General features: G+C 42.0%; 1 long non-coding RNA gene across 1 annotated transcript in view; it reads left to right on the top strand.

Annotated features, from left to right (window-relative positions):
• Positions 1 to 25,904, top strand: part of LOC126248975 (uncharacterized) — a 927,591-nt gene extending 901,687 nt beyond the window's left edge. The window contains exon 5 of the long non-coding RNA XR_007545573.1: positions 25,564 to 25,904. This is a non-coding gene — a long non-coding RNA (uncharacterized LOC126248975). The remainder of the gene's footprint in view (positions 1 to 25,563) is intronic.
• Positions 25,905 to 26,206: the final 302 nt, after the last annotated feature.

Below are 26,206 nucleotides of genomic sequence, written 5' to 3'. Positions count from 1 at the left end.
TACGTAGCGGGATGTAACCTTTTAAGAAATCAATAAAATTCGGGATACCTGCGAATATTCCTCATTGATTTGGAAAAAAACTGAATATTCGTGGAGTGTGTCAACACTGCTGTCGAGATATAACTGACGTCATATCTCCACTGTCAGAGCTACTGATTCTAACAGTGCCTAACACTCGACTGATACATCGGTGCACTGCAAAGCTATTTGAATACTATCATCTAACTACGGTAGTCATTCAGCTGCAATCAGTCGGCGATAGAGTAGTCAACTGTTTTATAAATTAATATCTTTGCTGTAAAAAGTATCAGAGTAGTTTTTGTTTACATGCTGATATTCCACTAGGTCCATATTATAAAAAATTCCGTATCTTGCTGCAAATCATTATCATACCAAAGTGTCATTAATATCTGATGTACAAGTCCTCCCCTTGCTATCATTTCCTGCATCATCTATGCTTCTCACGCTTAAAGATCGCCCTCACACCCTGCTGGCACTTAAAATACGCCAGATGTAACACACTACTCCTGCTGGCTCCGGACCGCGTAAACGCTCGTACAACGCTACAGGGTGTTTCAAAAATGACCGGTATATTTGAAACGGCAATAAAAACTAAACGAGCAGCGATAGAAATACACCGTTTGTTGCAATATGCTTGGGACAACAGTACATTTTCAGGCAGACAAACTTTCGAAATTACAGTAGTTACAATTGTCAACAACAGATGGCGCTGCGGTCTGGGAAACTCTATAGTACGATATTTTCCACATATCCACCATGCGTAGCAATAATATGGCGTAGTCTCTGAATGAAATTACCCGAAACCTTTGACAACGTGTCTGGCGGAATGGCTACACATGCAGATGAGATGTACTGCTTCAGCTGTTCAATTGTTTCTTGATTCTGGCGGTACACCTGGTCTTTCAAGTGTCCCCACAGAAAGAAGTCACAGGGGTTCATGTCTGGCGAATAGGGAGGCCAATCCACGCCGCCTCCTGTATGTTTCGGATAGCCCAAAACAATCACACGATCATCGAAATATTCATTCAGGAAATTAAAGACGTCGGCCGTGCGATGTGGCCGGGGACCATCTTGCATAAACCACGAGGTGTTCGCAGTGTCGTCTAAGGCAGTTTGTACCGCCACAAATTCACGAAGAATGTCCAGATAGCGTGATGCAGTAATCGTTTCGGATCTGAAAAATGGGCCAATGATTCCTTTGGAAGAAATGGCGGCCCAGACCAGTACTTTTTGAGGATGCGGGGACGATGGGACTGCAACATGGGGCTTTTCGGTTCCCCATATGCGCCAGTTCTGTTTATTGACGAAGCCGTCCAGGCAAAAATAAGCTTCGTCAGTAAACCAAATGCTGCCCACATGCATATCGCCGTCATCAATCCTGTGCACTATATCGTTAGCGAATGTCTCTCGTGCAGCAATGGTAGCGGCGCTGAGGGGTTGCCGCGTTTGAATTTTGTATGGATAGAGGTGTAAACTCTGGCGCATGAGATGATACGTGGACGTTGGCGTCATTTGGACCGCAGCTGCAACACGGCGAACGGAAACCCGAGGCCGCTGTTGGATCACCTACTGCACTAGCTGCGCGTTGCGCTCTGTGGTTGCCGTAAGCGGTCGCCCTACCTTTCCAGCACGTTCATCCGTCACGTTCCCAGTCCGTTGAAATTTTTCAAACAGATCCTTTATTGTATCGCTTTTCGGTCCTTTGGTTACATTAAACCTCCGTTGAAAACTCGTCTTGTTGCAACAACACTGTGTTCTAGGCGGTGGAATTCCAACACCAGAAAAATCCTCTGTTCTAAGGAATAAACCATGTTGTCTACAGCACACTTGCACGTTGTGAACAGCACACGCTTACAGCAGAAAGACGACGTACAGAATGGCGCACCCACAGACTGCGTTGTCTTCTATATCCTTCACATCACTTGCAGCGCCATCTGTTGCTGAAAATTGTAACTACTGTAATTTCGAAAGTTTGTCCGCCTGAAAATGTACTGTTGTCCCAAGCATATTGCAACAAACGGTGTATTTCTATCGCTGCTCGTTTAGTTTTTATTGCCGTTTCAAATATACCGGTCATTTTTGAAACACCCTGTATATACACTCCTGGAAATTGAAATAAGAACACCGTGAATTCATTGTCCCAGGAAGGGGAAACTTTATTGACACATTCCTGGGGTCAGATACATCACATGATCACACTGACAGAACCACAGGCACATAGACACAGGCAACAGAGCATGCACAATGTCGGCACTAGTACAGTGTATATCCACCTTTCGCAGCAATGCAGGCTGCTATTCTCCCATGGAGACGATCGTAGAGATGCTGGATGTAGTCCTGTGGAACGGCTTGCCATGCCATTTCCACCTGGCGCCTCAGTTGGACCAGCGTTCGTGCTGGACGTGCAGGCCGCGTGAGACGACGCTTCATCCAGTCCCAAACATGCTCAATGGGGGACAGATCCGGAGATCTTGCTGGCCAGGGTAGTTGACTTACACCTTCTAGAGCACGTTGGGTGGCACGGGATACATGCGGACGTGCATTGTCCTGTTGGAACAGCAAGTTCCCTTGCCGGTCTAGGAATGGTAGAACGATGGGTTCGATGACGGTTTGGATGTACCGTGCACTATTCAGTGTCCCCTCGACGATCACCAGTGGTGTACGGCCAGTGTAGGAGATCGCTCCCCACACCATGATGCCGGGTGTTGGCCCTGTGTGCCTCGGTCGTATGCAGTCCTGATTGTGGCGCTCACCTGCACGGCGCCAAACACGCATACGACCATCATTGGCACCAAGGCAGAAGCGACTCTCATCGCTGAAGACGACACGTCTCCATTCGTCCCTCCATTCACGCCTGTCGCGACACCACTGGAGGCGGGCTGCACGATGTTGGGGCGTGAGCGGAAGACGGCCTAACGGTGTGCGGGACCGTAGCCCAGCTTCATGGAGACGGTTGCGAATGGTCCTCGCCGATACCCCAGGAGCAACAGTGTCCCTAATTTTGCTGGGAAGTGGCGGTGCGGTCCCCTACGGCACTGCGTAGGATCCTACGGTCTTGGCGTGCATCCGTGCGTCGCTGCGGTCCGGTCCCAGGTCGACGGGCACGTGCACCTTCCGCCGACCACTGGCGACAATATCGATGTACTGTGGAGACCTCACGCCCCACGTGTTGAGCAATTCGGCGGTACGTCCACCCGGCCTCCCGCATGCCCACTATACGCCCTCGCTCAAAGTCCGTCAACTGCACATACGGTTCACGTCCACGCTGTCGCGGCATGCTACCAGTGTTAAAGACTGCGATGGAGCTCCGTATGCCACGGCAAACTGGCTGACACTGACGGCGCCCGCATCTCGTGGTCGTGCGGTAGCGTTCTCGCTTCTCACGCTCGGGTTCCCGGGTTCGATTCCCGGCGGGGTCAGTGATTTTCTCTGCCTCGTGATGGCTGGGTGTTGTGTGATGTCCTTAGGTTAGTTAGGTTTAAGTAGTTCTAAGTTCTAGGGGACTGATGACCATAGATGTTTAGTCCCATAGTGCTCAGAGCCATTTTGACACTGACGGCGGCGGTGCACAAATGCTGCGCAGCTAGCGCCATTCGACGGCCAACACCGCGGTTCCTGGTGTGTCCGCTGTGCCGTGCGTGTGATCATTGCTTGTACAGCCCTCTCGCAGTGTCCGGAGCAAGTATGGTGGGTCTGACACACCGGTGTCAATGTGTTCTTTTTTCCATTTCCAGGAGTGTATTTGTGCTCACTGGAAAGCGATAATCATGTTGTAAAAGTAATGTGGTAGACAGAATATCTACATTTAATCTTGATACAAGAGGTTCTGTCATAATCATACCTCAAGATGCTGCACCGAATTGCTCCATAATTAAAAGAAGTCAAACCCCCTCTAAACATGGATGAAACGTAGGGTTAAATATCTAAGTAATCGAGTCAAATTACAAACGGCTAAAACTTATTTCTATCAACCTGAAACCCATAGCTCTTAATACTGTATATTAACACAAACACGAGATGTTAACATCAGATACTATGTTTAGTTCCATGATCGAAACAAGTTTTTCACAAAAGTATGTTGATCGAAATATTTGATCATTTTTGCAACCTCACTAGAGAGACGTCAGTGACAACGTAGAACTCCTGCACAGTTTAAACGTAAAAGAATTTGTCTTTTAAGTTGGAATTACACTGGAGATCAGTCAGTGCCATCTGTAGATGCACAGGGGCGCTTTCAAGTGAAACAACCAACGGTCTAGGAAACAGTTCGAAAATAGGTGTAGGATGGGCAGATGTTCAAAAAGTTTAGAAAACTACCTTGTAAGTCTTCAAGGCCACAATGATTTCTTCTAACCTTGCGTGTTCTTTAAAGCCAGTGAGCTTAGGGAAATAGATAAAGTCTTATGTCAGAGGTTGTCCCTTTCACAATGAAATTTTCTTTTTAAATGCATCCCCATTAAATCAAAAATAAGTTGTTTCTCATCTTGCAGTGTCTTACTGTAGGCAGTATGCGTCCAAGTCCACTTAAAATGAGAGCTCTGCAATCCATTTCGATACTTTAATTTTCGTTCCTGCTCTCGTTTTTCCTCCATAAATTCAATTATAGCGGGTTTTAAATCGAAAAACCGCTTCATTCATGCCCTAGACTTAACCAACGTACTTTTCAGTAATATATAAAGTTTCCATACTCATCGTTCAATTCCATCGAAAACTATTGTAGCTGGCAGTGGAATAATGTGAGGCGACTCCACAAAATTTACTGTTTGAACCACTAGTTTCGTCAGGTGCTCCATGCGTGAAAATTTAGCACAAAGTGTTTCTTGATGTACAGCACAATGAACCCCGTCTGTCTGTAATTTTTTACTATGCCATCGTCAACTAAATCTTTAAATACTTTCTGTTTGGTGTCGTAGTATCGTTCCGTGGCAAATTTTCGGTACCTTTCCATTATGCGAATGTATGCCGTCTAATAAATAATGACAAATCTTATCCTTCTCTCCACTCTTTTTGAAGGCTTTTGACAATAGATCGGTAGACTGTCTCTTTTTGTGCAAAAGGCCACTAGGTCTGTAAACTTCTTATATACCACGAAAAAATAACGAAAGGTAAACAGCGCTGTCACCACGATTCTTCTGAACTGAAGACAGTGGTGCTGACCGAAAAATACCGCACTGCAATGCGAAGTGAAATATCGCGCTCTACCGAGGACATTCAAGAGGTACCGAGCAAAGCCGATGGACCGATCCTCGGCCCGCACATCGTGCCCGCGTGTAATTTGGCATGCCGTGGCCGACTCTAGTATAGAGGCTTATTTGAGAGCTGTGCAGTATCAGGACGCGGTCCTCGAACACATTGTCCAGTTGTATGGTCAGCATTTGTACTCTGGGTTCCTCTTTCAAGACGGGAATGTATTATTCGCACACACTGGATGATCTCCGAAAGACTAGACGGATTTGACCAGCATCGTAATGAGCAGTTTTTGGCCATCGTGCCAAGAATATTACGGAGTGGAGAAACGCAGCATGGAATGATACCAAGCATCAGATTTTGACTGCAGAGATGTGCAGTTTCGAATACACTGTCATTATTTTTACTACTGCTCTGCTTTTATTTTGGTCCTTAAAGCATATTACTTCACAGATTTATAGGATAATTCGGCTCCACCAAATTTTCGATGTTATTCACCTCAAAATCATATTAAAACTGACGCGTTTCGTTAGAACTGGTTTCCATCTGCAGACACACACACCATCGCAAGATTCTGAAAATCTCAACAATTTTTTTTTCTGATTTGATACGGGCTATTGTTCGTTGAATTATTCTCTTTGTCGAGGACGTATATGGTAGTTCTGTTTCTCTTCTTTTTTTGTGGGCCATTGATCTTCTGAGTGGTTTTCTTGCAGCCCACCACTGTTCCCTCTCCTGTGGTGACATTTGCATCTTAGATCGGCATTTACACCCTACAGTCTAAACTGTTTGGTGTATGTATTCCAATCTCTGTCTTCCCCTACGCTTTTCACCCTCTTTAATCCTATCTAATACCATGGACCTTATTGTGTGCTGTCTTAACATATCGTCTATCATTCTGCCCCTTTTTATAGTGTTTGCGACACATTCCTTTTCTCACAAATTATAAAAAGGAAAACTTTCCATTTACTATCTTAGCAGTGCACTCAGTTTTCAGAATCCTTCCGTTACACTAAATATTCTCTTCTTTTCTGGCTTTCTCACGGTCATGATTCACTTCATTATACGAGTAAATCTGTGCCCTAGACAAGACAGAATCTCAGAAATTTCTTTCTAAAATTATACGTCTATATTTGATACTAGAAGACTGCTTTTGGCGAGGAATGCTTTCGGTAGTGGTGGTAGTCGGCTTCTTACGTCTCCCTTGCTTCGTCCAAAAAACGTTAGTTTGCGTGCAAGGTAGCAGAATGCTGTCAGTTTTGCCTTTCTGCCGTTTGCCCTCTATTCATTTTCTGAGCTCAGGAGACTGTTCATTACCTTCAGCAGGTACTGTAATTCTTCCTAATATTCACGAAGGATAGCAATGTCACGAGTGAATCTTACCATTGATATCCCCTCACCCTGAATTTTAATCCCACCCTTATAACCTGTACATATTATAAATTAAACTTCCTTTACACGTTTTCCTGGCTGTACGTGAAGGCTAACCTTAGGAACTATTGTAGGGATTTTGATATGGTTTTTGCTAATAGATGGACTGATTCATGAGGAAGGTTTGGTACGTAACTTACAATTATAGCAATGATGAGGGTGAAAAATAAGTACTGTCACCTTATCCACATTTAATTGGTGTTTAGAGTGACACCTCATGACAGCGATGGGAACTAGGAGCTGGTCATCTACAGAGGAGATGTTATCTAACGGGAAATGCAGTAAGCCACCGCAGCTCCTGACAGCAGTCAGCAGTAAAGCTACACATACCAATCAGTCACGACGTATTATACCCTCAGCTTGTGATCTAGCGGTTAGAGTGGCGGTCTTCACACTGTCGAGTCGCGTGTTCGATTCCCGGACGGCTTGGAGATTTTCTTCGCTCGGAAGTGGGTGTTTGTGTTTTCCTCATCACATTTTCATCGACGCACATATCGCCAAAGTGGCGTCAAATAGCGAGACTTGCACAAGGTGGTCGAACAACCCCCCAAATAAAAATACTGTACGACCATTTCATTTCACTAGATAGTATGTATTAAAGTGTCCCGCCGCGTTTTTCTGTCTGTAACCTATATAATCTCAGGAATTACATAGGAATTTTCACTAATAGATAGCCTGATTCACGAGAAAGTTTTTTGTGAATAATTCATTACCTCTACGCCAGATAAGTCGTCTGGTCGTAGACACTAAGTGCTAACAGATCGAATCCAGATCTGGTCGCTAGTTTCTGTTGTTTGCTACGTTGCTTCATCAATATGCAGGCTATACGACAAGAAAGAAAGACTGAATTGCCTCGTTACACCTCTTTTCATCCGATTACTTTTGTCTTAGTCTTTCAATCATGTTGTTTCCTCTTTCTGATTGTACATATTGTATTGACGTTGTGTGTCTGCAGAGCGTGTGCTATGAAGGGCCTATTTCAATAGTGGTACAAGTCCATTACCTCCACTTTTCTGATTATAATGCTTCTGAAATTAATGATTCAAACAAACAGAAAGAAAGGTTCATTTCTAGCAAGAAGCCATATGCTTGAATATTTCTGGTATCTCAACTGCAGATTTTTCAGAGCTCATTTAACTTAGGACTCTGTATATCAAAATGAACAAAATTGGACTTGTACTACCATTTAAATAAGCCCTTCATATATTTTTTAAGGATGTCAAAGGTCTTTCAACATTTAATCCCTGTGAAAGTGTCTCGATTTTACTTACATCTTACTCCCATTATCAATTGTAACGTAAGAATTGGTGCCTTTACCTTAAACCAAACTGATCATCATGTAACATGTTCTCAATTTTATTGCCTATAGTCCGTAATTTCTTGGCTGAGGTAGTCAGCTAATGTTGTGGATTGGGAGCGAAGACTGTGAGACGGGTGTTCAACTCTCTGTGTAACACAATAATGTTGCCTTGCTCTAACAGCCTCACCCGTGACTCTATAGGCAACTTCCTGCACGGACAGCGCTCCCTGCTGTGAAGTAGCGATACGTGTGCGAGTAAACGTTATGACCCTTCTACGCTTGTTGATTCTCTGGAAAGAGCATACACTGCAGGCACAGTGAGCTCCACTGCCACAGACTACACCTCCTGTGACAACACTAACTGGTACCGCTCACAATACATACAGTCATGCGAGTTCGTACAACAGGCCACACAGTACCCACTCTGAAATGTGTCTTACAATTTAGGTCGAATAAAGCCTTTCTAAATTAGGAAAACACATTTTGATAATAATAAGCGGAGTAAACATTTTGAAATTTTGAAGTTATCAAGAATGAAACACACGGAATGAAAGATTACCTTCAGCTCATACGAAAACCAGGCTATAGTTCTTGGAGTCGAACGACATAAAGGGGAGACAGGGAGTAAGACGGGATTGTAGTCTATCCCAAGCCTGTACATTGAGCAAAAAGTAAAGGAAACTAAAGAAAAATTTAGAAAGGCTATAAAATTCAGACATAATAATAATAAAAATAATTATGGTAGTAGTAGTAGTAGTAGTAGTAGTAGTTCTGTGTGGCAAAACTGCGTGGTGTGCGTCTTTCATTTGGAAGCCACTTCGGCGACTTGTGTCTCCCTATCATACTCAAAAAATCCTATTGTGGAAAGGGAGTTTTCAATTTAAAGTAAAAACCCAACCACATGTTGGTTTCCACGAATCTTCACATCATTAAGAGCTGAAAGATAAATTGAAGGCAGGCTGACAATCCTGTCCTTCGACAGTGATTCGATCCCGCGACCTTTAGGTTTTCAGTCGTGCGCCTTACAACTAGACCCGACATCCTGGCCCGAAATTCTTTTGATCAACTTTTGATAATCTCTCATTCAAGTCTTGTACTAAATTAGCACTCTACTCAGCATTAGCCAGTAGTTAATCAACTGAAGAACTGAACTCATCAACCTTCTTTATGCTCAGTTTAAACATTTCCTCACTACAAAGCTTTAATTCTTAAAAATTCTTTCCTAAACCTTCGAAAAATGTGGCGTGATTTAAAATCTGTTCGTGATTTTGAGTAACAGCTTCCTGGTCACGTGTCATCTCAAATCAACACTAAAATTCTGTTTCATTCATCTCACAGTCTTCCCTTAAATTTTGAAAATTATTTTGCAAACGTTTCGTTTGCTTCATAACAACCAAATGAAATCGAGTCTGGCCGTCTGCCATGAATTGGGTATCTAATTCAGTAGGTTTACCTGTAACCTCTTCAATAATGCTTTCAATCTGTTCTCTTAATCTACTTTATCGTTAAATCCTCTTGCATTATTGTCTATTTTCTGTAATGAAACCTTACCCAACTTTGTTATCAATCTTGCTACTAGCCTCCATCTTTTCAATCGTATTTCATTTATCTCCAGTTTGTTATCTACCCATTTAAATTGCTTTTGATGAACCCCTTGTCTTTTATCTATCTTTTCCAATTGCTTCTCATTAGTCTCTAGTCTTCTGTTGAATCCTCTTGAAGTTACTCTGTGTTCCTACCTCATGGACGTATTATTTCCAAGACAGACTGACGAAATTCCTGTTTTATAACTGACGTATCACTCTGCTGTTCAATCTGAACGGGACAAACTGTTGAAGGGGAAGTGGCACCTGTTTATATACCACAACTATTAACAGATTCAAATGGTTGAAACACATCACAACTGGTTTCATTCTCACTAATGACAACAGTCTTCATTTTGTACCGGTTATTAATATCACTAAAAAGGAAAACAAATAATAGTCACAAAATCACCTCACAAGACATCGACCTATAAAAAGTTTAATACATAAGAATTGTTAAAAATGATACACTATAAAATCCAGTTTTCAGTATGCAGAACAGGTATTATCACTCCCTCCAAGGATATTTGTGTCAGATCAACACAAAAAACTTCAAAAAAATGCACACAAATATTATTTATTAAATAAATAAATATATTTGTTAAGCAACATACAGAAAACACAACCCCAGTTCGTTTTAATCCTAACAGGAAAGTCGACACATGTATGGGGTCTGTAAAATCTGATTTATATTACTTATGATTTTAACTGCAGCAGTTTGTGGTTAGTAAGTCCTACATAAAGATTACCCTTCCTCCAAAAAAAGAATAAGGCTCAAATTAACGCAATGCAATCTGGCTATCCTCATAGTTCTACAGACCCTCATACTTAAATAGTACAAGGTAGCTTTTGTTTAATATCTGAAATACTTTAGTATCTCCTATTGGTTAACCTGCCCATTGCTGAAGCCAGCTTGAATCCTCCTAACAACATTTAGTATTTGCCTAAAAATCAAGATAGAAAACCAAATATATTGTTTCAAATACGAAGTTGGTATATTCCGTTGAAATTATCTTGCAACACCATAGTAACGCAAACTAGGTGAATAAAAGGTCAGGCAGCTGCCACCTTGAAGTTCTAAAGGTAACTTGCCGTCCGTGATCTGAAAATAATTTACTAAGCGAAAGAGTGTTCTATGTGATGGTCTATTGGGAGCAGAAATGGTTTTGGTTGAGAGGGTGGTTTGGATAAGGCACGAAAATATTTAGTTTAATTACTTTTATGGACGCGCAAAATTACAGACTAATATTCCTAAATTCGGTTTGCTGCAGAATCCTTGAACATATTCTCAGTTCGTATATCATAAATTTTCTTGAGACTGAGAAGCTTATGTCTACGAATCAACATGTTTCAGAAAGCATCGCTCGTGCGAAACTCACATACCACATGTTATGCCACAAACCATGGATAGAGGGCCACAGGCAGATTCCATATTCCTAGATTTCCGGAAAGCGTTTGACACGGTGCCCCACTGCAGACTGCTGACGAAGGTGCGAGTACACAGGGGCCGCTGCTGTCGCGTTGTCGTCCTGGAGGGAGGTCCGACCAGCGTGCAATTCATTGCTGTTCGCTGATGACGCTGTGGTGTACTGGAAGCTGTCTTCATTGAGTGGGGATACAAGATGACTTAGAATTTCTAAATCTAAGAAAAATGTAAGTTAATGCGGATGAGTAGGAAATGAAATGAACGTATGGCATCGTTGGCCGGGAGGCCCCTATTCGGGGAAGTTGGGCCGCCAAGTGCAAGTCTTATTTCATTCGACGCCACATTGGGCGACTTGCGCGCCGGTGATGAGGATGAAATGATGATGACGACAACACAACACCCAGTGCCCGGGCGGAGGAAATCCCCAACCCGGCCGGGAATCGAATCCGGGCCCACATGCATGGGAGGCGAGCGCGTTACCACCCAGCTAAGCAGGCGGACTGGATGAGTAGGAAAAAACAATCCTGTAACGTTCGCATACAGCATTAGTACTGCGTTGAGTGACACAGTCACATCGATTAAATAACTATGCGTCATATTGCAGAGCGATATGAAATGGAATCAGCATGTTAGGCTGACAGTTTGGAAGGCGCATGCTAGACTTCGTCTTGTGGGAGAATTTTGGGAAAGTGTAGCTCATCTGTAACGGAGACAGCGTATGTAACGCTAGTGCAACCCATTATTGAGTACTGATCGAGTGTTTGGGGTCCCCACGGATTAAAGGAAGACATCGAAGCATTTCAGAGATGTGCTGCTAGATTTGCTACCGTAGGTTCGATCAGCACGCAGATAATACGGAAATACGTGTCTAAGAAGCCTGCATACTTGGTCCGCTAGACAAACAATTAAACAAGTCGTATTAGTGGGTTTTATTACAATAAGAAGAGATACAATACTTTGCAATTACACCGATGTGTCGCAAGCAAAGGCCGACATACAAAACAATCAGTCTTCTTCGGTATAGGCAATCCCATGTATGTGCTACATAAAGAGTACAAGAGAAGTGACTCGCGTTGACGCTGCTATCGAAGTCGCTAATCTTGAAGCTTCTGTTGAACTGAACCGTCACCTGTCGGTCGCGGCCGAGGCCCACGAGAAAGACAGGCCGCGGCGCGTACGCCACGAAGGTAGCCCTGAACTCGCTCGCTCGCTCAGCTCAGCAGACAAAATGCGTTTCTAAACCTGTTACTCGCAGCTGGGCGTGTAAATACTAACGAGAATCGCATCTTCCACTGGAATCTGCTGTTATGAAGTCTTACTGATTAACAGTACTACAGCAAAATTCAATTTAAGATCAGTACTCGATATAAACGGTATAACGGCTTGTTTATAGCATTTAGTCTCTTCTGCTTAACAGTACTCATTACATGCTGGAAGTGGTGCCCTACGTAACTGATAATCATTTTAGCATGATTTTATCTTATTGTATGCCAGTACAGCCGTAACAAATTATAAGCAGGCCCATGGACTTACTCATCATTACAGGACTGATAACAGTAAGATTCCATAATAGCGGATTACAGTAGAAGATACAGTTTTAGTTTGTACGTACACGTCTAGTTACGGGTTAACACGTGTAGAAACGTAGTTTGTCTGCTGATTTGAGCGAACGAGCGAGCGCAGGACTACCTTCGGCCTGTCTTTCTCGTAGGCCTCGGTCGCGGCCCTTATGTCCTCTTCACATAGGGGCCACTGCTGTTGCGTTCTCGTCCTGGAGGGAAGTCCGGCCAGCGTGCGATTGGCTGACCTTTTCTCACAGCCTTCTCTTCCCTGTCAATCCCGACTGGCGAGCAGGCGCTTGACTTTACGCCGTAACAAAATGCTTCGTGAACTCAAATGAGAATCTCTGGAAGGAAGACGACGCTCATTTCGCGAGGTACTATTGCGGAAATTTAGAAAACCGACATTTGAGTTAGATTTCAGATCGATTTTACTGCCACCAACGTATATTTTGCGTAAGGACCACGAGGATACGTTGAGAGAAATTAGGCCTCGTACGGAAGCTTATAAATCGTCGTTGTTTTTCCTCACTCTCTGTGTGAGAAGCGGAGCCGGCCGAAGTGGCCGTGCGGTTAAAGGCGCTGCAGTCTGGAACCGCAAGACCGCTACGGTCGCAGGTTCGAATCCTGCCTCGGGCATGGATGTTTGTGATGTCCTTAGGTTAGTTGGGTTTAACTAGGTCTAAGTTCTAGGGGACTAATGACCTCAGCAGTTGAGTCCCATAGTGCTCAGAGCCATTTGAACCATTTGAGAAGTGGAACAGAAAAGGAAATGACTAGTAGTGATACGTGGTGCACCATGCACAGTACGGTGATTTGCAGGGTATATAATTAGATGTAGATATAGATCTCATCTGAACTTGCTGTTTTTTGTTTTATATTTCTGTCATTGATACTGCAACTTCTTCATAATCAAACGGGCAGGTGAATGTGGCTGTGTTGTAGAAAGTGTGTAGATCTTCTCCGTGTGGTTTGACATCATCGAGGAGAAATTTAGTCAGCAGAAACTGTGCTGTATTTCTCCATTGTCTAGTCATTGTACCGTCATCCTGTCACAGCGCACCCACCACAAATGTAGGTTTTGTTCTCTGTTGACACTCGTCTATATTACCCGTGTCCTCTGTCATCAGTCTTGTCACAGATTCATAGGTTGGACCTAAAGGTAAAATCCCCACATACTGTTAGTTTCTTATTTAGGTAGTTATCGGACTGGCTTTAGGCTCGACCCTTGCCTGTACTGCCCATTCCTGCCTTGTGATACTTTTATTGTAACTAGGTGACTGTTACGCGGCTGTGAGATTTTAACAGCGCTTAGTCTGTTATTGAGGATCACAATATTGCAGCCTTGCAACCCATACTGCCGGTTACCTTGACAGTATTAGTGGAAAGGCTCGTAAACTTCCAGAGTCTCACGTAAGGCCCTTGCATACATACACTGAGGTGACAAGAGACATGGCATACCTCCTAATATCCTGCAGAAATACTAAACATGCTGCGTCTATAGCCGCCCACAATTGCAAAACAGTCGCCGGTGCAGGATTTTCTGCACAAATTGACCTCTCGATTATGTCCCATAAATTTTCCATGGGATTAATGTCTAGCGATCTGGGTGGTCAAATAAATCACTCGAATTGTCTACAATGTTCTTCAAATCAATCGCGAACAATCATGGCCCTATGACATGACGCATTGTTATACATCAAAATTACGTCGTTGTTTGAGAACATGAAATCCATGAATGGCTGAAAATGGTCTCCAAGTAGTCGAACATAACCATTTACAGTTAATGATCGATACAGTTAGGCTAAAGGACCCAGTCCATTCCATGTAAACACAGCCGATTCCATTACGTAACCATCACCAGCTTGCACAGCGCCTTGTTGACGACTTGGGTCCGTGGGGTGTGCACGACACTCGAACCCCACCATCAGCTCTTACCAACTGAAATCGAGACTCATTTGGCTACACCATGGTTTTCCAGTCGTCTGGGGTCCAACCAATATGATCACGAGCCGAGGCGAGACACTACAGGCGACGTCGTGCTGTTAGCAAAGACACTCGCGTCGGTCATCTAATGCCATAGCCCATTAACACGCCACATGTCGCAGCATTGTCAGGATGGATACTTTCATCGTACGTCCTATATTGTTTTCTGCGGTTACTTCTCGTAGTATTGCTTGTCTGTTGGCACTGGCAACTCTAGGCAAACGCCGCTGCTCTCGGTCATTAAGGTAGGGCCGTCGGCCAGTGCGTTGTCCGTGGTGAAATTTAGTATTCTCCGCACTCTCTTGACAATTTGAATCTCGGAATATTGAATCCCTTAACGATTTCCGAAATGGAACATCTCACACGTCTAGCTCCAACTACCACTGCGCGTTCAAAGTTCCTTAATTCCCGTCGTGCGGCCATAATCACGTCGGACTTCATTTGCATTTCATCTGAATACAAATGACAGCTCCACCAATGTACTGCCCTTTTATATCTCGCGATACTGCTGCCATCTGTATATGTGCGTGTCGCTATCCCATGACTTTTTTCACCGCAGTGTAGGACGTCATCTCTCAAGTCCTGAACAATTTTGGGATGTTCAGTACTAACGAGGGTGCTCCTCGTCGCACTGAGCTGTAAAACCTTCAGGAATGTTGAAGGTAAACATAACACTTCGTGCCAGATTGGGTATAGTCAAAGTGTGCCCTTCTGTATGCCCTGATCTGATCTTTGTACATTTTTCTGTCCTCAGAATAATTTTGTCTGTCTGCTCCTTGGACGGCAAACAGACCGAGTCAGCTTAGAGATGTATCTTAATGAAGTCAAGAGCCTTTATGCCATTTGGAAATTGTCTTTTTGCTCTGATCCTCTTAATTTAAGATTTCGCTCTAAGGTACCGTAATCAGTTGCCCAACTGTGCTGATTGCTGCTGGGTGACACTTCGTTTTCTTGTGTTTTCTGTGTTGGTTGATCGGATGTCTTGGGGAGTAGCTGGCTTCTTCATGCTGGTGTTGCAGATTTGTGAGGGGCTGCATGATCGTCATACCATTTTCATTGGCGACACTCTTATGTTAAGTGTTATTGGATGTCTGTATCACTTTCACTTGGATTGACACACGGAATTAACCTTGACTAATATGCGTTTACGGGTCGCTTCTTTGTCTGTTGTGTTTTGTTGTATTGTGTTGGGTTTTCGAATTATGAAGTTTTGGAGTGCGCGTGTTCGGTGTTTGATGAAGATTGTAAATGTAGACGGAAATAAACTTCAGTTATTATACATAATTTCACTCTTTCTCGTATCGTAAGTTTTTGACTAGTTCAGAGGATGAGTTAACTCGAATGGTTTGCCTTTGCATATGTGTCGTACTTTCTTCCGTTCTTAAAGACCATCTAAGAATTCGTTGTCCCATAATGTGTCTGAACGTGATATACATTAACTACTGGTTTCCGTTTTCTAGGTCCCTCACAGGTAGTCGTTTTTATGTTCTTACCTCTGTAGAAATTTGTGGCGGTCATTCTGTGTCGCTGTTTCCACAATGATAACTATGCACGTGCTACCTGCTATCCGCTATATAGCCAACAGAGAGCTCATATCCGTATTCGTGTGCTGATTCTACCCGGCGACGATATTATTACACTTGGCCCTCCATGACCGTTATCGGAGACATGCCGTGACGTTACGGTAAGCAAGTGACTAAGGAAAACGCACCGCAATGTAAACGCCTTCAGGACAGTTGTGCATATGTTATCAAGTGGTTCAGCTCGTCTCGTGAAATATCAAGATAAAAACTCACAATAAGCTGACCAAAGTGCCCTCATTCCCAGGTCCAATAATATTGTAGTGGACTATACACGTCGCACAGATGTCAACGAAGTTACTCCATTGGTACACAAACATTGCGACACTAAATACATTTCGAAACCCTGTGTGTTATCGATTACAGTAAGTATACTTATTCCAGTAGAAGAAGTTTTATTTGTAAGTGCGACATAGTAATAATTTAACGGCAGAACATTTCATAAGATAACAGTTTTAAACATACTCTTGAAAGCTAATGTTAAATAAGTCCTAAACATAATAAAAATGCTAATTTCCAATACGAATATACGAATATAATACCAAATTGTATACCACCCGATAAATTAATTAAAATTATCAGCACTGCAGCAAATATAAAATTTCTGGAATTGTTGTAGGTAATCTTGGACATGAATGAGATTTTCACTCTGCAGCGGAGTGTGCGCTGATATGAAACTTCCTGGCAGATTAAAACTGTGTGCCCGACCGAGACTCGAACTCGGGACCTTTGCCTTTCGCGGGCCAGTGCTCTACCATCTGAGCTACCGAAGCACGACTCACGCCCGCTCCTCACAGCCTTACTTCTGCCAGTATCTCGTCTCCTACCTTCCAAACTTTACTGAAAGGCAAAGGTCCCGAGTTCGAGTCTCGGTCGGGCACACAGTTTTAATCTGCCAGGAAGTTTCAATCTTGGACATGTTTTCTATTTCCACCAGGAAACTGTACGATGTGCATGAAAAGTAGTTTCAGTTTGATTTCTTACAACGTTACGACGTGGTAAATGATTCATTTTGTAATTTCCCTAGTTCTTCATACACCATTCCCAAGAGATAAGAGTACCGCAACATGATGCGCTATACTTGATCATTTCAGTAGCGATTCATGTGTAATGAACCACAAACGTCAACAAAAACAGCAGCTTGAGCCTTGTCCCGCAGTTACAGCCATCGTTAATCGGATTTGGCATGTGAAACATGTGAATGTTTAAAGGGTGGTCAGATGCCCTTCCTGCCGCCACCCCGTACCCCCCGGGACGGAATTGTGAAACTCAAACTGTCCGCGTCGAGTGTTCATATGTCTGCGAGCCGTGGAACTGAGGCGGAACATGGGGAACAGCTCGGTATTTACCTAGTGGGATGTGGAAAACCGCCTAAAAACCACATCCAGCCTGGCCGGCAAATCGGTTCTCGTCGTTAATCCGCCGGGCGGATTCGACCCGGGGCCAGCGCGTTAGCGCTCTCGGCTACGCTGGCGGGTTAGCAAAAATAGCAGTAATGTTGACGAATGTGGCAGAAAACACCGCCATGTAATCAACACGAAATTAAGAAATTGTCGGAGGGTGTGATTCGTCTGTAAGCACAACACAGTCAAACACATGTCTGAAATAAACACAATGTTAAGATCAAGTTAAGAAATTCCCTCAACATTTTTTAAACTTCTACCATTGATCCAGACTTTACAAAACGTTAAATGCAATAAGAATACAGAAGTACAGGACACACATTTGGATCAGCGATATCTTCAGAACCTTATTAGAAACTATCCAAGCATTGGGTAAGTATCAAATGTGAAAGAAACTGATTCAAATCAGTCTGATTTATTATTAGCGGAAACGAAACAAATTCAGAAAGAAGGAAAGGATGAGAATATAGCGGAAAACGATCGTCTTCTTGCTCTGGCACATATTCAGCCATAAATTCCTTGGTTCCATAGTTTACTGCCGAAAAAGACATAAGTGTAGCTTCACTTACGCGCGCGTCAGATGGAAACATCAGTGTTGCGAGAGGAAGGCCTTAATTTTGGGGCGTTGTAGTGGCTTGAGTCGGCTGCTGCACACATTCTACGCCGCTCGTGAATACGGAAATGAAGAGATCTCCGTAAGAAGACGTGACGTGACGTCTCCCTCTGAACGCTGGCGCATTTCCTACCTCCACGTCGTGCCTCAATTATTTGCCCGCAGCCGCGCCTCTTATCTTTACGGCCTTCAATTCATAAACTCCTGCTTTCTGCGCAACCTCATGCATTTCAAATACGCATTGCCGCTATTTCACGGCCCGCACTGTCACGCAATTAACATTTCGCGTTTGTTCGGTCCGAAGCCTTTTAATTTAACAATTTAGTAGCTCCCACAATATTATAAATTATGTGGATTATTATTTGCAGAACTAGCACTTACTTTATCCACTTCATTCCAGTACTGAAATTCTGTTTTAAAATTTACTTATTTGCCCCGAGGTGATCGATACCATTATAAGTGGAGAGGAAAACGGATTGTGTAGGTGTCTTAACTATTGGGAGGTAAATATTGACTGTTCGTACACGGTCCGTCTGTCTTCACACTTTTCCGATCCTGGAGGCTAGAAGAATCTTAAGTCCGTTCTAGGTAAGATTACCCTCACTACGGGCACAAAACTGATTCTCTGTGATTGCACAATGGCTTATTAAATGATAGCCCTGAGTAATAATCGTTTTCGTGTGACTGCGTAAAGCATTTCTTTCGCTTGGAGCATATCTTCGTAGCGTCATAGCCCTGAGACTCACAGCGTTTGCGTGAGTAGATATTGTAAGTTCACAGTGTTGCTTATTACATATATTCCAATAAATTTTGAAGCTTGTTGGTGGGTGTAGCTACACTTATATCGGTATAGTAAATAAACGCACCATTCTTAATCATGTTCAGCAGTAGTGACCTCAAGTTTTACCTAACAAATCTATTTAAGTATCGTTTAACAGCATCACCTAGTAACTGCCATATTCCTTTGGTCAGCTCTACAAGCTGCCGCTGTAATACAAAATTGAAGCATAATTAACCAATAACTGAGGCATTTGATTGTTGGCGCCACCATGTGCCTCGATGGGGTCTTGTATTAAACTAAACTATTGCATAATTAATGAAATGTCTTCCGCTCGGGCTGTTAAAATCCATTATTGAAAGGTTGCTTCCGGTTTCGCATTCTTAAAATGCATCATTATGTGATCTGTACATTGGAGGAATATTCCCTTATTTAATAGGCCCGTTTTTGGGCCCAACGATTTTAACTTGGACCACCGCTTCACAGCGGGTTACTTATTTTTATTGCTTTGACGATGAACGATAGGACTTGGCTATAGCTGTTTTTCCTGTATACTACAATCACTTAAAAGATAATTTAAATATACTCTTCTTAGCTCTCTTATGTGATTATGATCATTTATTTTCCATTTTTTTAATTTTTGAAAATTAGTTATACCGATGAAGAAATAAGTTACTGCTCCAAAGTACATATCACCTAATGATGTATTTCAAGAACGCGAAACTGATGGCGACCTTTCAATAAATGACTTTAACTACATGAGCAAAAAACTTTTTATTCAACATGCAGAATTTCGGCTGTGGATGCCCTCATTTAAACACATGTCACATCCAAATACATAACATGCAGTGTGGTCGGAAACAGTCTGAAAAGCTTGTAAGGGTGTTGCAGGGTAGGTTGTGCTGCTAAATAAATGTCAAGAAAAAAATTCGATATGTTACGCCGTTTTCGAGGTGATTAGCATTGAAGTTAGCCAATCAGACCGCTGCGCGCTCCAATTCGTGCTGCCCGCCAGAGACGGAGTTGCCAAACGTGTTCTTCGTTTGGTTTCCTAAAACCGAACAAGAGAGCGACACAAAAATTCAAAAATTGGACATGGGACAGTAGTAAGAATCGACCCCGAGTGAAAGGCTGAGCAGTCTCGAGTGCTATGAGGATAACTGTCACAAATTATATCTGGCGAGCCGCTTGAATTTCCCCTTGCAACGGTGTGATTGGCTAACTTCAGTGCTAATTAACTCGGAAACGGCGCAACGTATCGAATTTTTTCTTAATAATTATTTCTCAGCTCAACCTACCCTGCAACATACAAGCTCAGTCTCGTGGGGTACCCGCCTGGTCTCAGGCGCCTTGCCACGGTTCGCGCGGCTACCCCGTTGGAGGTTCGAGTCCTCTCTCTGGCATGGCTTAAGTTACTTTAAGTTAGCTTAAGTAGTGTGTAAGCCTAGGGACCGATGAACTGAGCACTTTTGTCCCATAGGAACTTATCACTAAAATAACTTCCAAGCTTTTCAGACTGTTTCTGATCATCCTGTATAATAGCAATAATTATTTCTCACCTCAAACTAATCATCATAAATACTTTACTTTCGGTACCACTAGCGTTAGTAGCTCACCCGATAATTCGATAACCTTCTATTTGATCTCCATATAGGATACAACTGACTTCGTGTGAAAACATTCCAGTTCTTATTTTAAAAACATTAATTAATTCGCTTATTTCTCATTACGCAGCTCCCATGATTAACTACTCAATAAATACCTTTCTTCTACATCACAGCATTACACCTCGGTCACAGGGACCATCTTTTCGTTCCTAGTATAACATCGATACATATGCGATATTATCCATTGCTCTGAAATTTCTCCAGATAACTGCAGTGGAAGTAGAGATGCCACTTTATGTATTCATATACAGGGTGTTACAAAAAAGGTACGGCCAAACTTTCAGGAAACACTTCTCACACACAAATAAAGAAAAGATGTTATGTGGACATGTATCCGGAAACGCTTAATTTCCATGTTAGAGCTCATTTTAGTTTCGTCAGTATGTATTGTACTTCCTCGATTCACCGCCAGTTGGACCAATTGAAGGAAGGTAATGTTGACTTCGGTGCTAGTGTTGACATGCGACTCATTGCTCTATAGTACTAGCATCAAGCACATCAGTACGTAGCATCAACAGGTTAGTGTTCATCACGAACGTGGTTTTGCAGTCAGTACAATGTTTACAAATGCGGAGTTGGCAGATGCCCATTTGATCTATGGATTAGCACGGGGCAATAGCTGTGGCGCGGTACGTTTGTATCGAGACAGATTTCCAGAACGGAGGTGTCCCGATAGGAAGACGTTCGAAGCAATTGATCGGCGTCTTAGGGAGCACGGAACATTCCAGCCTATGACTCGCGAGTGGGGAAGACCAAGAACGACGAGGACACCTGCAATGGACGAGGCAATTCTTCGTGCAGTTGACGATAACCCTAATGTCAGCGTCAGAGAAGTTGCTGCTGTACAAGGTAACGTTGACCACGTCACTGTATGGATAGTGCTACGGGAGAACCAGTTGTTTCCGTACCATGTACAGCGTGTACAGGCACTATCAGCAGCTGATTGGCCTCCACGGGTACACTTCTGCGAATGGTTCATCCAACAATGTGTCAATCCTCATTTCAGTGCAAATGTTCTCTTTACGGATGAGGCTTCATTCCAACGTGATCAAATTTTAAATTTTCAGAATCAACATGTGTGGGCTGACAAGAATCCGCACGCAATTGTGCAATCACGTCATCAACACAGATTTTCTATGAACGTTTGGGCAGGTGATGTCTTGATTTGGCCCCATGTTCTTCCACCTACGCTCAATGGAGCACGTTATCATGATTTCATACGGGATACTCTACCTGTGCTGCTAGAACAAGTGCCTTTACAAGTACAACACAACATGTGGTTCATGCACGATGGAGCTCCTGCACATTTCAGTCGAAGTGTTCGTACGCTTCGCAACAATAGATTCGGTGACCGATGGATTGGTAGGGGTATGGGGGCATTTGAAAGCTCTTGTCTACGCAACCCCGGTACCAAATGTAGAGACTCTTCGTGTTCGTATTGTGGACGGCTGTGATACAATACGCCATCCTCCAGGGCTGCATCAGCGCATCAGGGATTCCATGCGACGGAGGGTGGATGCATGTATCCTCGCTAGCGGAGGACATTTTGAACATTTCCTGTAACAAAGTGTTTGAAGTCACGCTGGTACGTTCTGTTGGTGTGTGTTTCCATTCCATGATTAATGTGATTTGAAGAGAAGTAATAAAATGAGCTCTAACATGGAAAGTAAGCGTTTCCGGACACATGTCCACATAACATATTTTCTTTCTTTGTGTGTGAGGAATGTTTCCTGAAAGTTTGGCCGTACCTTTTTGTAACACCCTGTATGCTAAGTTAACATAATTCAACTTTTCTTACACACACACACACACACACACACACACACACACACACTATATATATATATATAATGCGAATAATATTCAGCCCCACCTGAGCAACTGTCAGATGTATTACGCAGCTACACTTGAGATGCCTGTGAGAATTCGTTAAAAGCTTTTACACCAGAGTAACTATTATATTATCCCAACTTAATTTCAGCTGCAGCTGATAAAAACAACTGATCATCAACAAGTTCTTTTACCATAAATAAATATCTAAACCCTTCCAACTGCATTTCTTTCATTTAACAATAAACAAATAAACTTTAAAGTAAGGCCATCGCTCCCATCTAATTAAACAAATTCAACAACAGCATTATATTTTGATTAATGGCCTTGCTTAAAGAAAAATATTTTTCCATTTACACTACTAGTAATACTGTAATCTCAAATAGCGTAGAGCACCCTACACATGATTAAAATACCTCCCAACACTTATAATATTAATTTAATATTCAATTCCAATAATGTGAATACGAGATTTAATGTTATTCAACGCCTGATCTTCTGCGAGGAATTAGTTTAACATTAAGCGTGTACTATGTTGCTAAACTAACTGTTATACTCAACACTAGACCTTCTGCTGCAGCAGACAAGGAAACAGGAGAATACTTAACAACATACTGTACATAATTTACAAGCTTGAACTCTTTCAATTTGGACCTATCCCTCGAACAATAAACAAGTAAGTGAATGAATAAGGCTATTGTCTCCACTAAAATAAATAAAATTACTGTAACTGTGTAAATCTGAGCCAACAGCTTCAGCTTTGAAATAAAAGTTCTTTGCCAGACCTGTCACTGGTCGTCATGAGTAAAACCGCGTTTGCAATTATTCTGTGTGCCCTCAGCATAAAATAACACGAACAAATCCAGGTTTTGGCAATAGATGCACCTTAAGTCTTTATCTTCTACTTTCTCGGTAAACAACACATCTGTTACACGTAAATACATCGCATCTACATAACGCAGAATGCCTGAAATTGCACATAGTCCTCTAATAATAAACTTTGTGCGTTCCACAGACAGTAATTCACATAGCAGCATATATACTAGGGATTCATAGCTTAAGGCTTCATCCATATGTTCATTAACATTCATATTCGTATTGTCATAAAGCTTAAAAACGCTTCATACTTCAGCATTTACGCTAGCAGTTAATTTCTCTTGACGCACACTATTTTCGAAGCTTAAGAACTCCTTATGAATACTTATAATATCTTAAACATTTTTCACAGTTAGTTATATGACAGTCGTACATTTTGGTACATTCACTGCGAGACATAAATGCTTTTTTAAAAGCTACTTGGAACCTATCCCGTGTTTTAAAGTTATTTTGGCATTTCATACCCCACTTAGTAGCTTCTCCTCTTAAATGCCCAACTATAACCCTTATCCTCTTAACTTCGACCAGCATTTCGGAAATGTTCCTTCGAATGATTTCTAATTGTAGAGGGTGTATATTGCCCTCTGTATCGTATGTAAAAAAACTTAAGTAAACTAACGCATGATCTCCCGCTATCTCTTCTTTAACTTCAGGTCTACTCTTTTTAAATCTCTTAAAATTATTATTTTTTACTTGTGTCATTGATAAGTTCTTCTCATGTAACTGAAATTTGCATAAATGCCAAATATATTTTATAGCACCTTCACAGATTTCCCTCTCAGCATAACCATAGTCCCCTCTTTCAGATTTCTTAGATTTTACTTCAATATTTACAAAGTTTTGTTTCCCATACTTAGCTAATTTATCCCTCAGTTCTGTGGCTTCTACGGATTGTAATACACGAATCACACATGGGGATCTAGTGTTGTTAAAAACAGCTCCTTCATTCTTATTAGTTAAGTGATCTATATGCTTATGTACTACTGGTTGTCTTACAGATACCTCCTCTGCATAGTTAACTAGAAAAGTCTTTACTAATTTGTCAACTTCGTATTGTAAATCATCTTTTAGTTCCTTACCTTCAGCTTTCCCTTCTTCTTACTCCGCACGTCTTGCTTCCTCTTCTGCTTCTACCTTAGCGTTGCTTTCCTCATATTGCTTACATCTAGCTTCCCTTTCCGCTTCATGTTTAGTTCTCACTCCCCATCCTTGTTATATCTAGCTTCCCTTTCCACTTCGAATTTAGCTCTCATTTCTTCCAGCTTCTTAATTCCATGTTCCCTCTCTCCCTCATGTTTAAGTACCATTTCTTCATACTTCTAAAATCTAGCTTCTCTTTCTGCCTCATGTTTAGTTAGAAAGAGACAGTCGTATAGTTCAACAAATATAAGGAGCAGTCAAATAAAAAGGAGACATGTGGAAAAGAAGTAAGTAAACTGTTTATTATTTCAAAAGTATGTGCCATAACTGTTAATACATATTCCCACTGTGAGAAAAGACAGTCAGTGACGCCATGGAAAGAATTTTGCGTTTGCCTATGGAACCATGATTGTACCGACACCTCCGAGAAAACAAGGCCAACCAACAGGGGTTGCTACGTCACGTCACGACAAGCGGCCCAATATGGCGATAGTATATTGCTGTGAGTGGATTGCTTTCGAGTTCGAGCTGTGAGTTGCTGAAACTGTTGTTATTTTGATACATCTCATTTACCACCGCAAAGTACTTGTCCGTTACACTATGGTGAATAAGTGCTGTGTACCGGGCTGTATTGGCAACTACTGGACCGGGAAAAAGATATCTGTGTTCAGATTTCCAAAGGACGCTGAACTGAGGAAGAAGTGGACACATGCTATTCGATGGCAGAACCTCACTCCCTCTGAACATTCAGTGGTAAGTAGTAACAAGTTACATTATTAACAAAAAAAAACCGAAGCTAATTTCGTAAGAATAAATTACAACTACAAAGACTCCACTGTTTACTTTCATTGAAAGTATTGTTTAAACGATTTTTATTGTTCCGATTTAGAATGTTTTAGTATGTATTAACTGTAAAGTGTGTAAGTTAACGTAAAACTATAGATAACAATGTAAGAAGTATATTTGATTTAGGCTAGCAGTTACAAATGCAAGTTAGGCTACCAAATGCTCTGGCCCTAAGGTTTTTTCGTTTGATGAGTAGCATTTTTGCATTACTAACAACAAAACATTTTAAGGTAGTGTTAAATACTTATCTTTACTAATGTGAAATCTTTATATCTTAAGTAGGATTAATTAATTTCGAAATTATTATGGAACAATTTTCTTTTCATTTCCTTTCCAGGTTTGTCAAGAAAACTTCAGTCAGAGTGACCTGATTCTTCAAAGCACAGCAGGTGACTGGAAAACAGGGAGAACTTTGACATTGCCTCTACAAAAGCGAAGACTGAAAGAAAATGCAGTGCCATGTTTCCTGCCAAACTGTCCCAGTTATTTATGCTCAAGACGAGATGTTTAACGAGAGCCCCCAAGTCAAAGAAGACAACGGCTAAAAGCAGATGCCTTAAGTAAAGCTATATCTGAAAGTATAGAAACAGCTTCTGCACAAAGGGAAAATGACAGTTTTCAAGATTATAGTGAATTTTTGAAAAAAAAGTGAGAATGTTACATTAAGTCAACGGTGGAGTAAAGTTGTGAAAGAAGACTGTATATTGTTCCTCTACCTTAACTTTGAGAAAACGCCACATGATATTGTGTATTTAAGTTTGTAGAAACCTCAGTGTTAAATTGTATGTAAATGGTGTTGAGATTGCTGCCAGCACACTTCCAGAGGTTTTGATTCTTTGTACTGTGTAGTTTACAATTTATCCACATGCTTAAAAGTTTTTGCGATCATCTGGTTTTGTCATTCTACCACATCAAAACATATTAAGGAAGCTTAGTTGTAATATAAACGTGAACCCAAGCAATCCAGATTTTTTAAGTCG

This window comes from Schistocerca nitens, chromosome 3 (assembly GCF_023898315.1).
Source record: "Schistocerca nitens isolate TAMUIC-IGC-003100 chromosome 3, iqSchNite1.1, whole genome shotgun sequence".
NCBI lineage: Eukaryota > Metazoa > Arthropoda > Insecta > Orthoptera > Acrididae > Schistocerca > Schistocerca nitens.
This window is presented reverse-complemented; position numbering and strand designations above follow the sequence as displayed.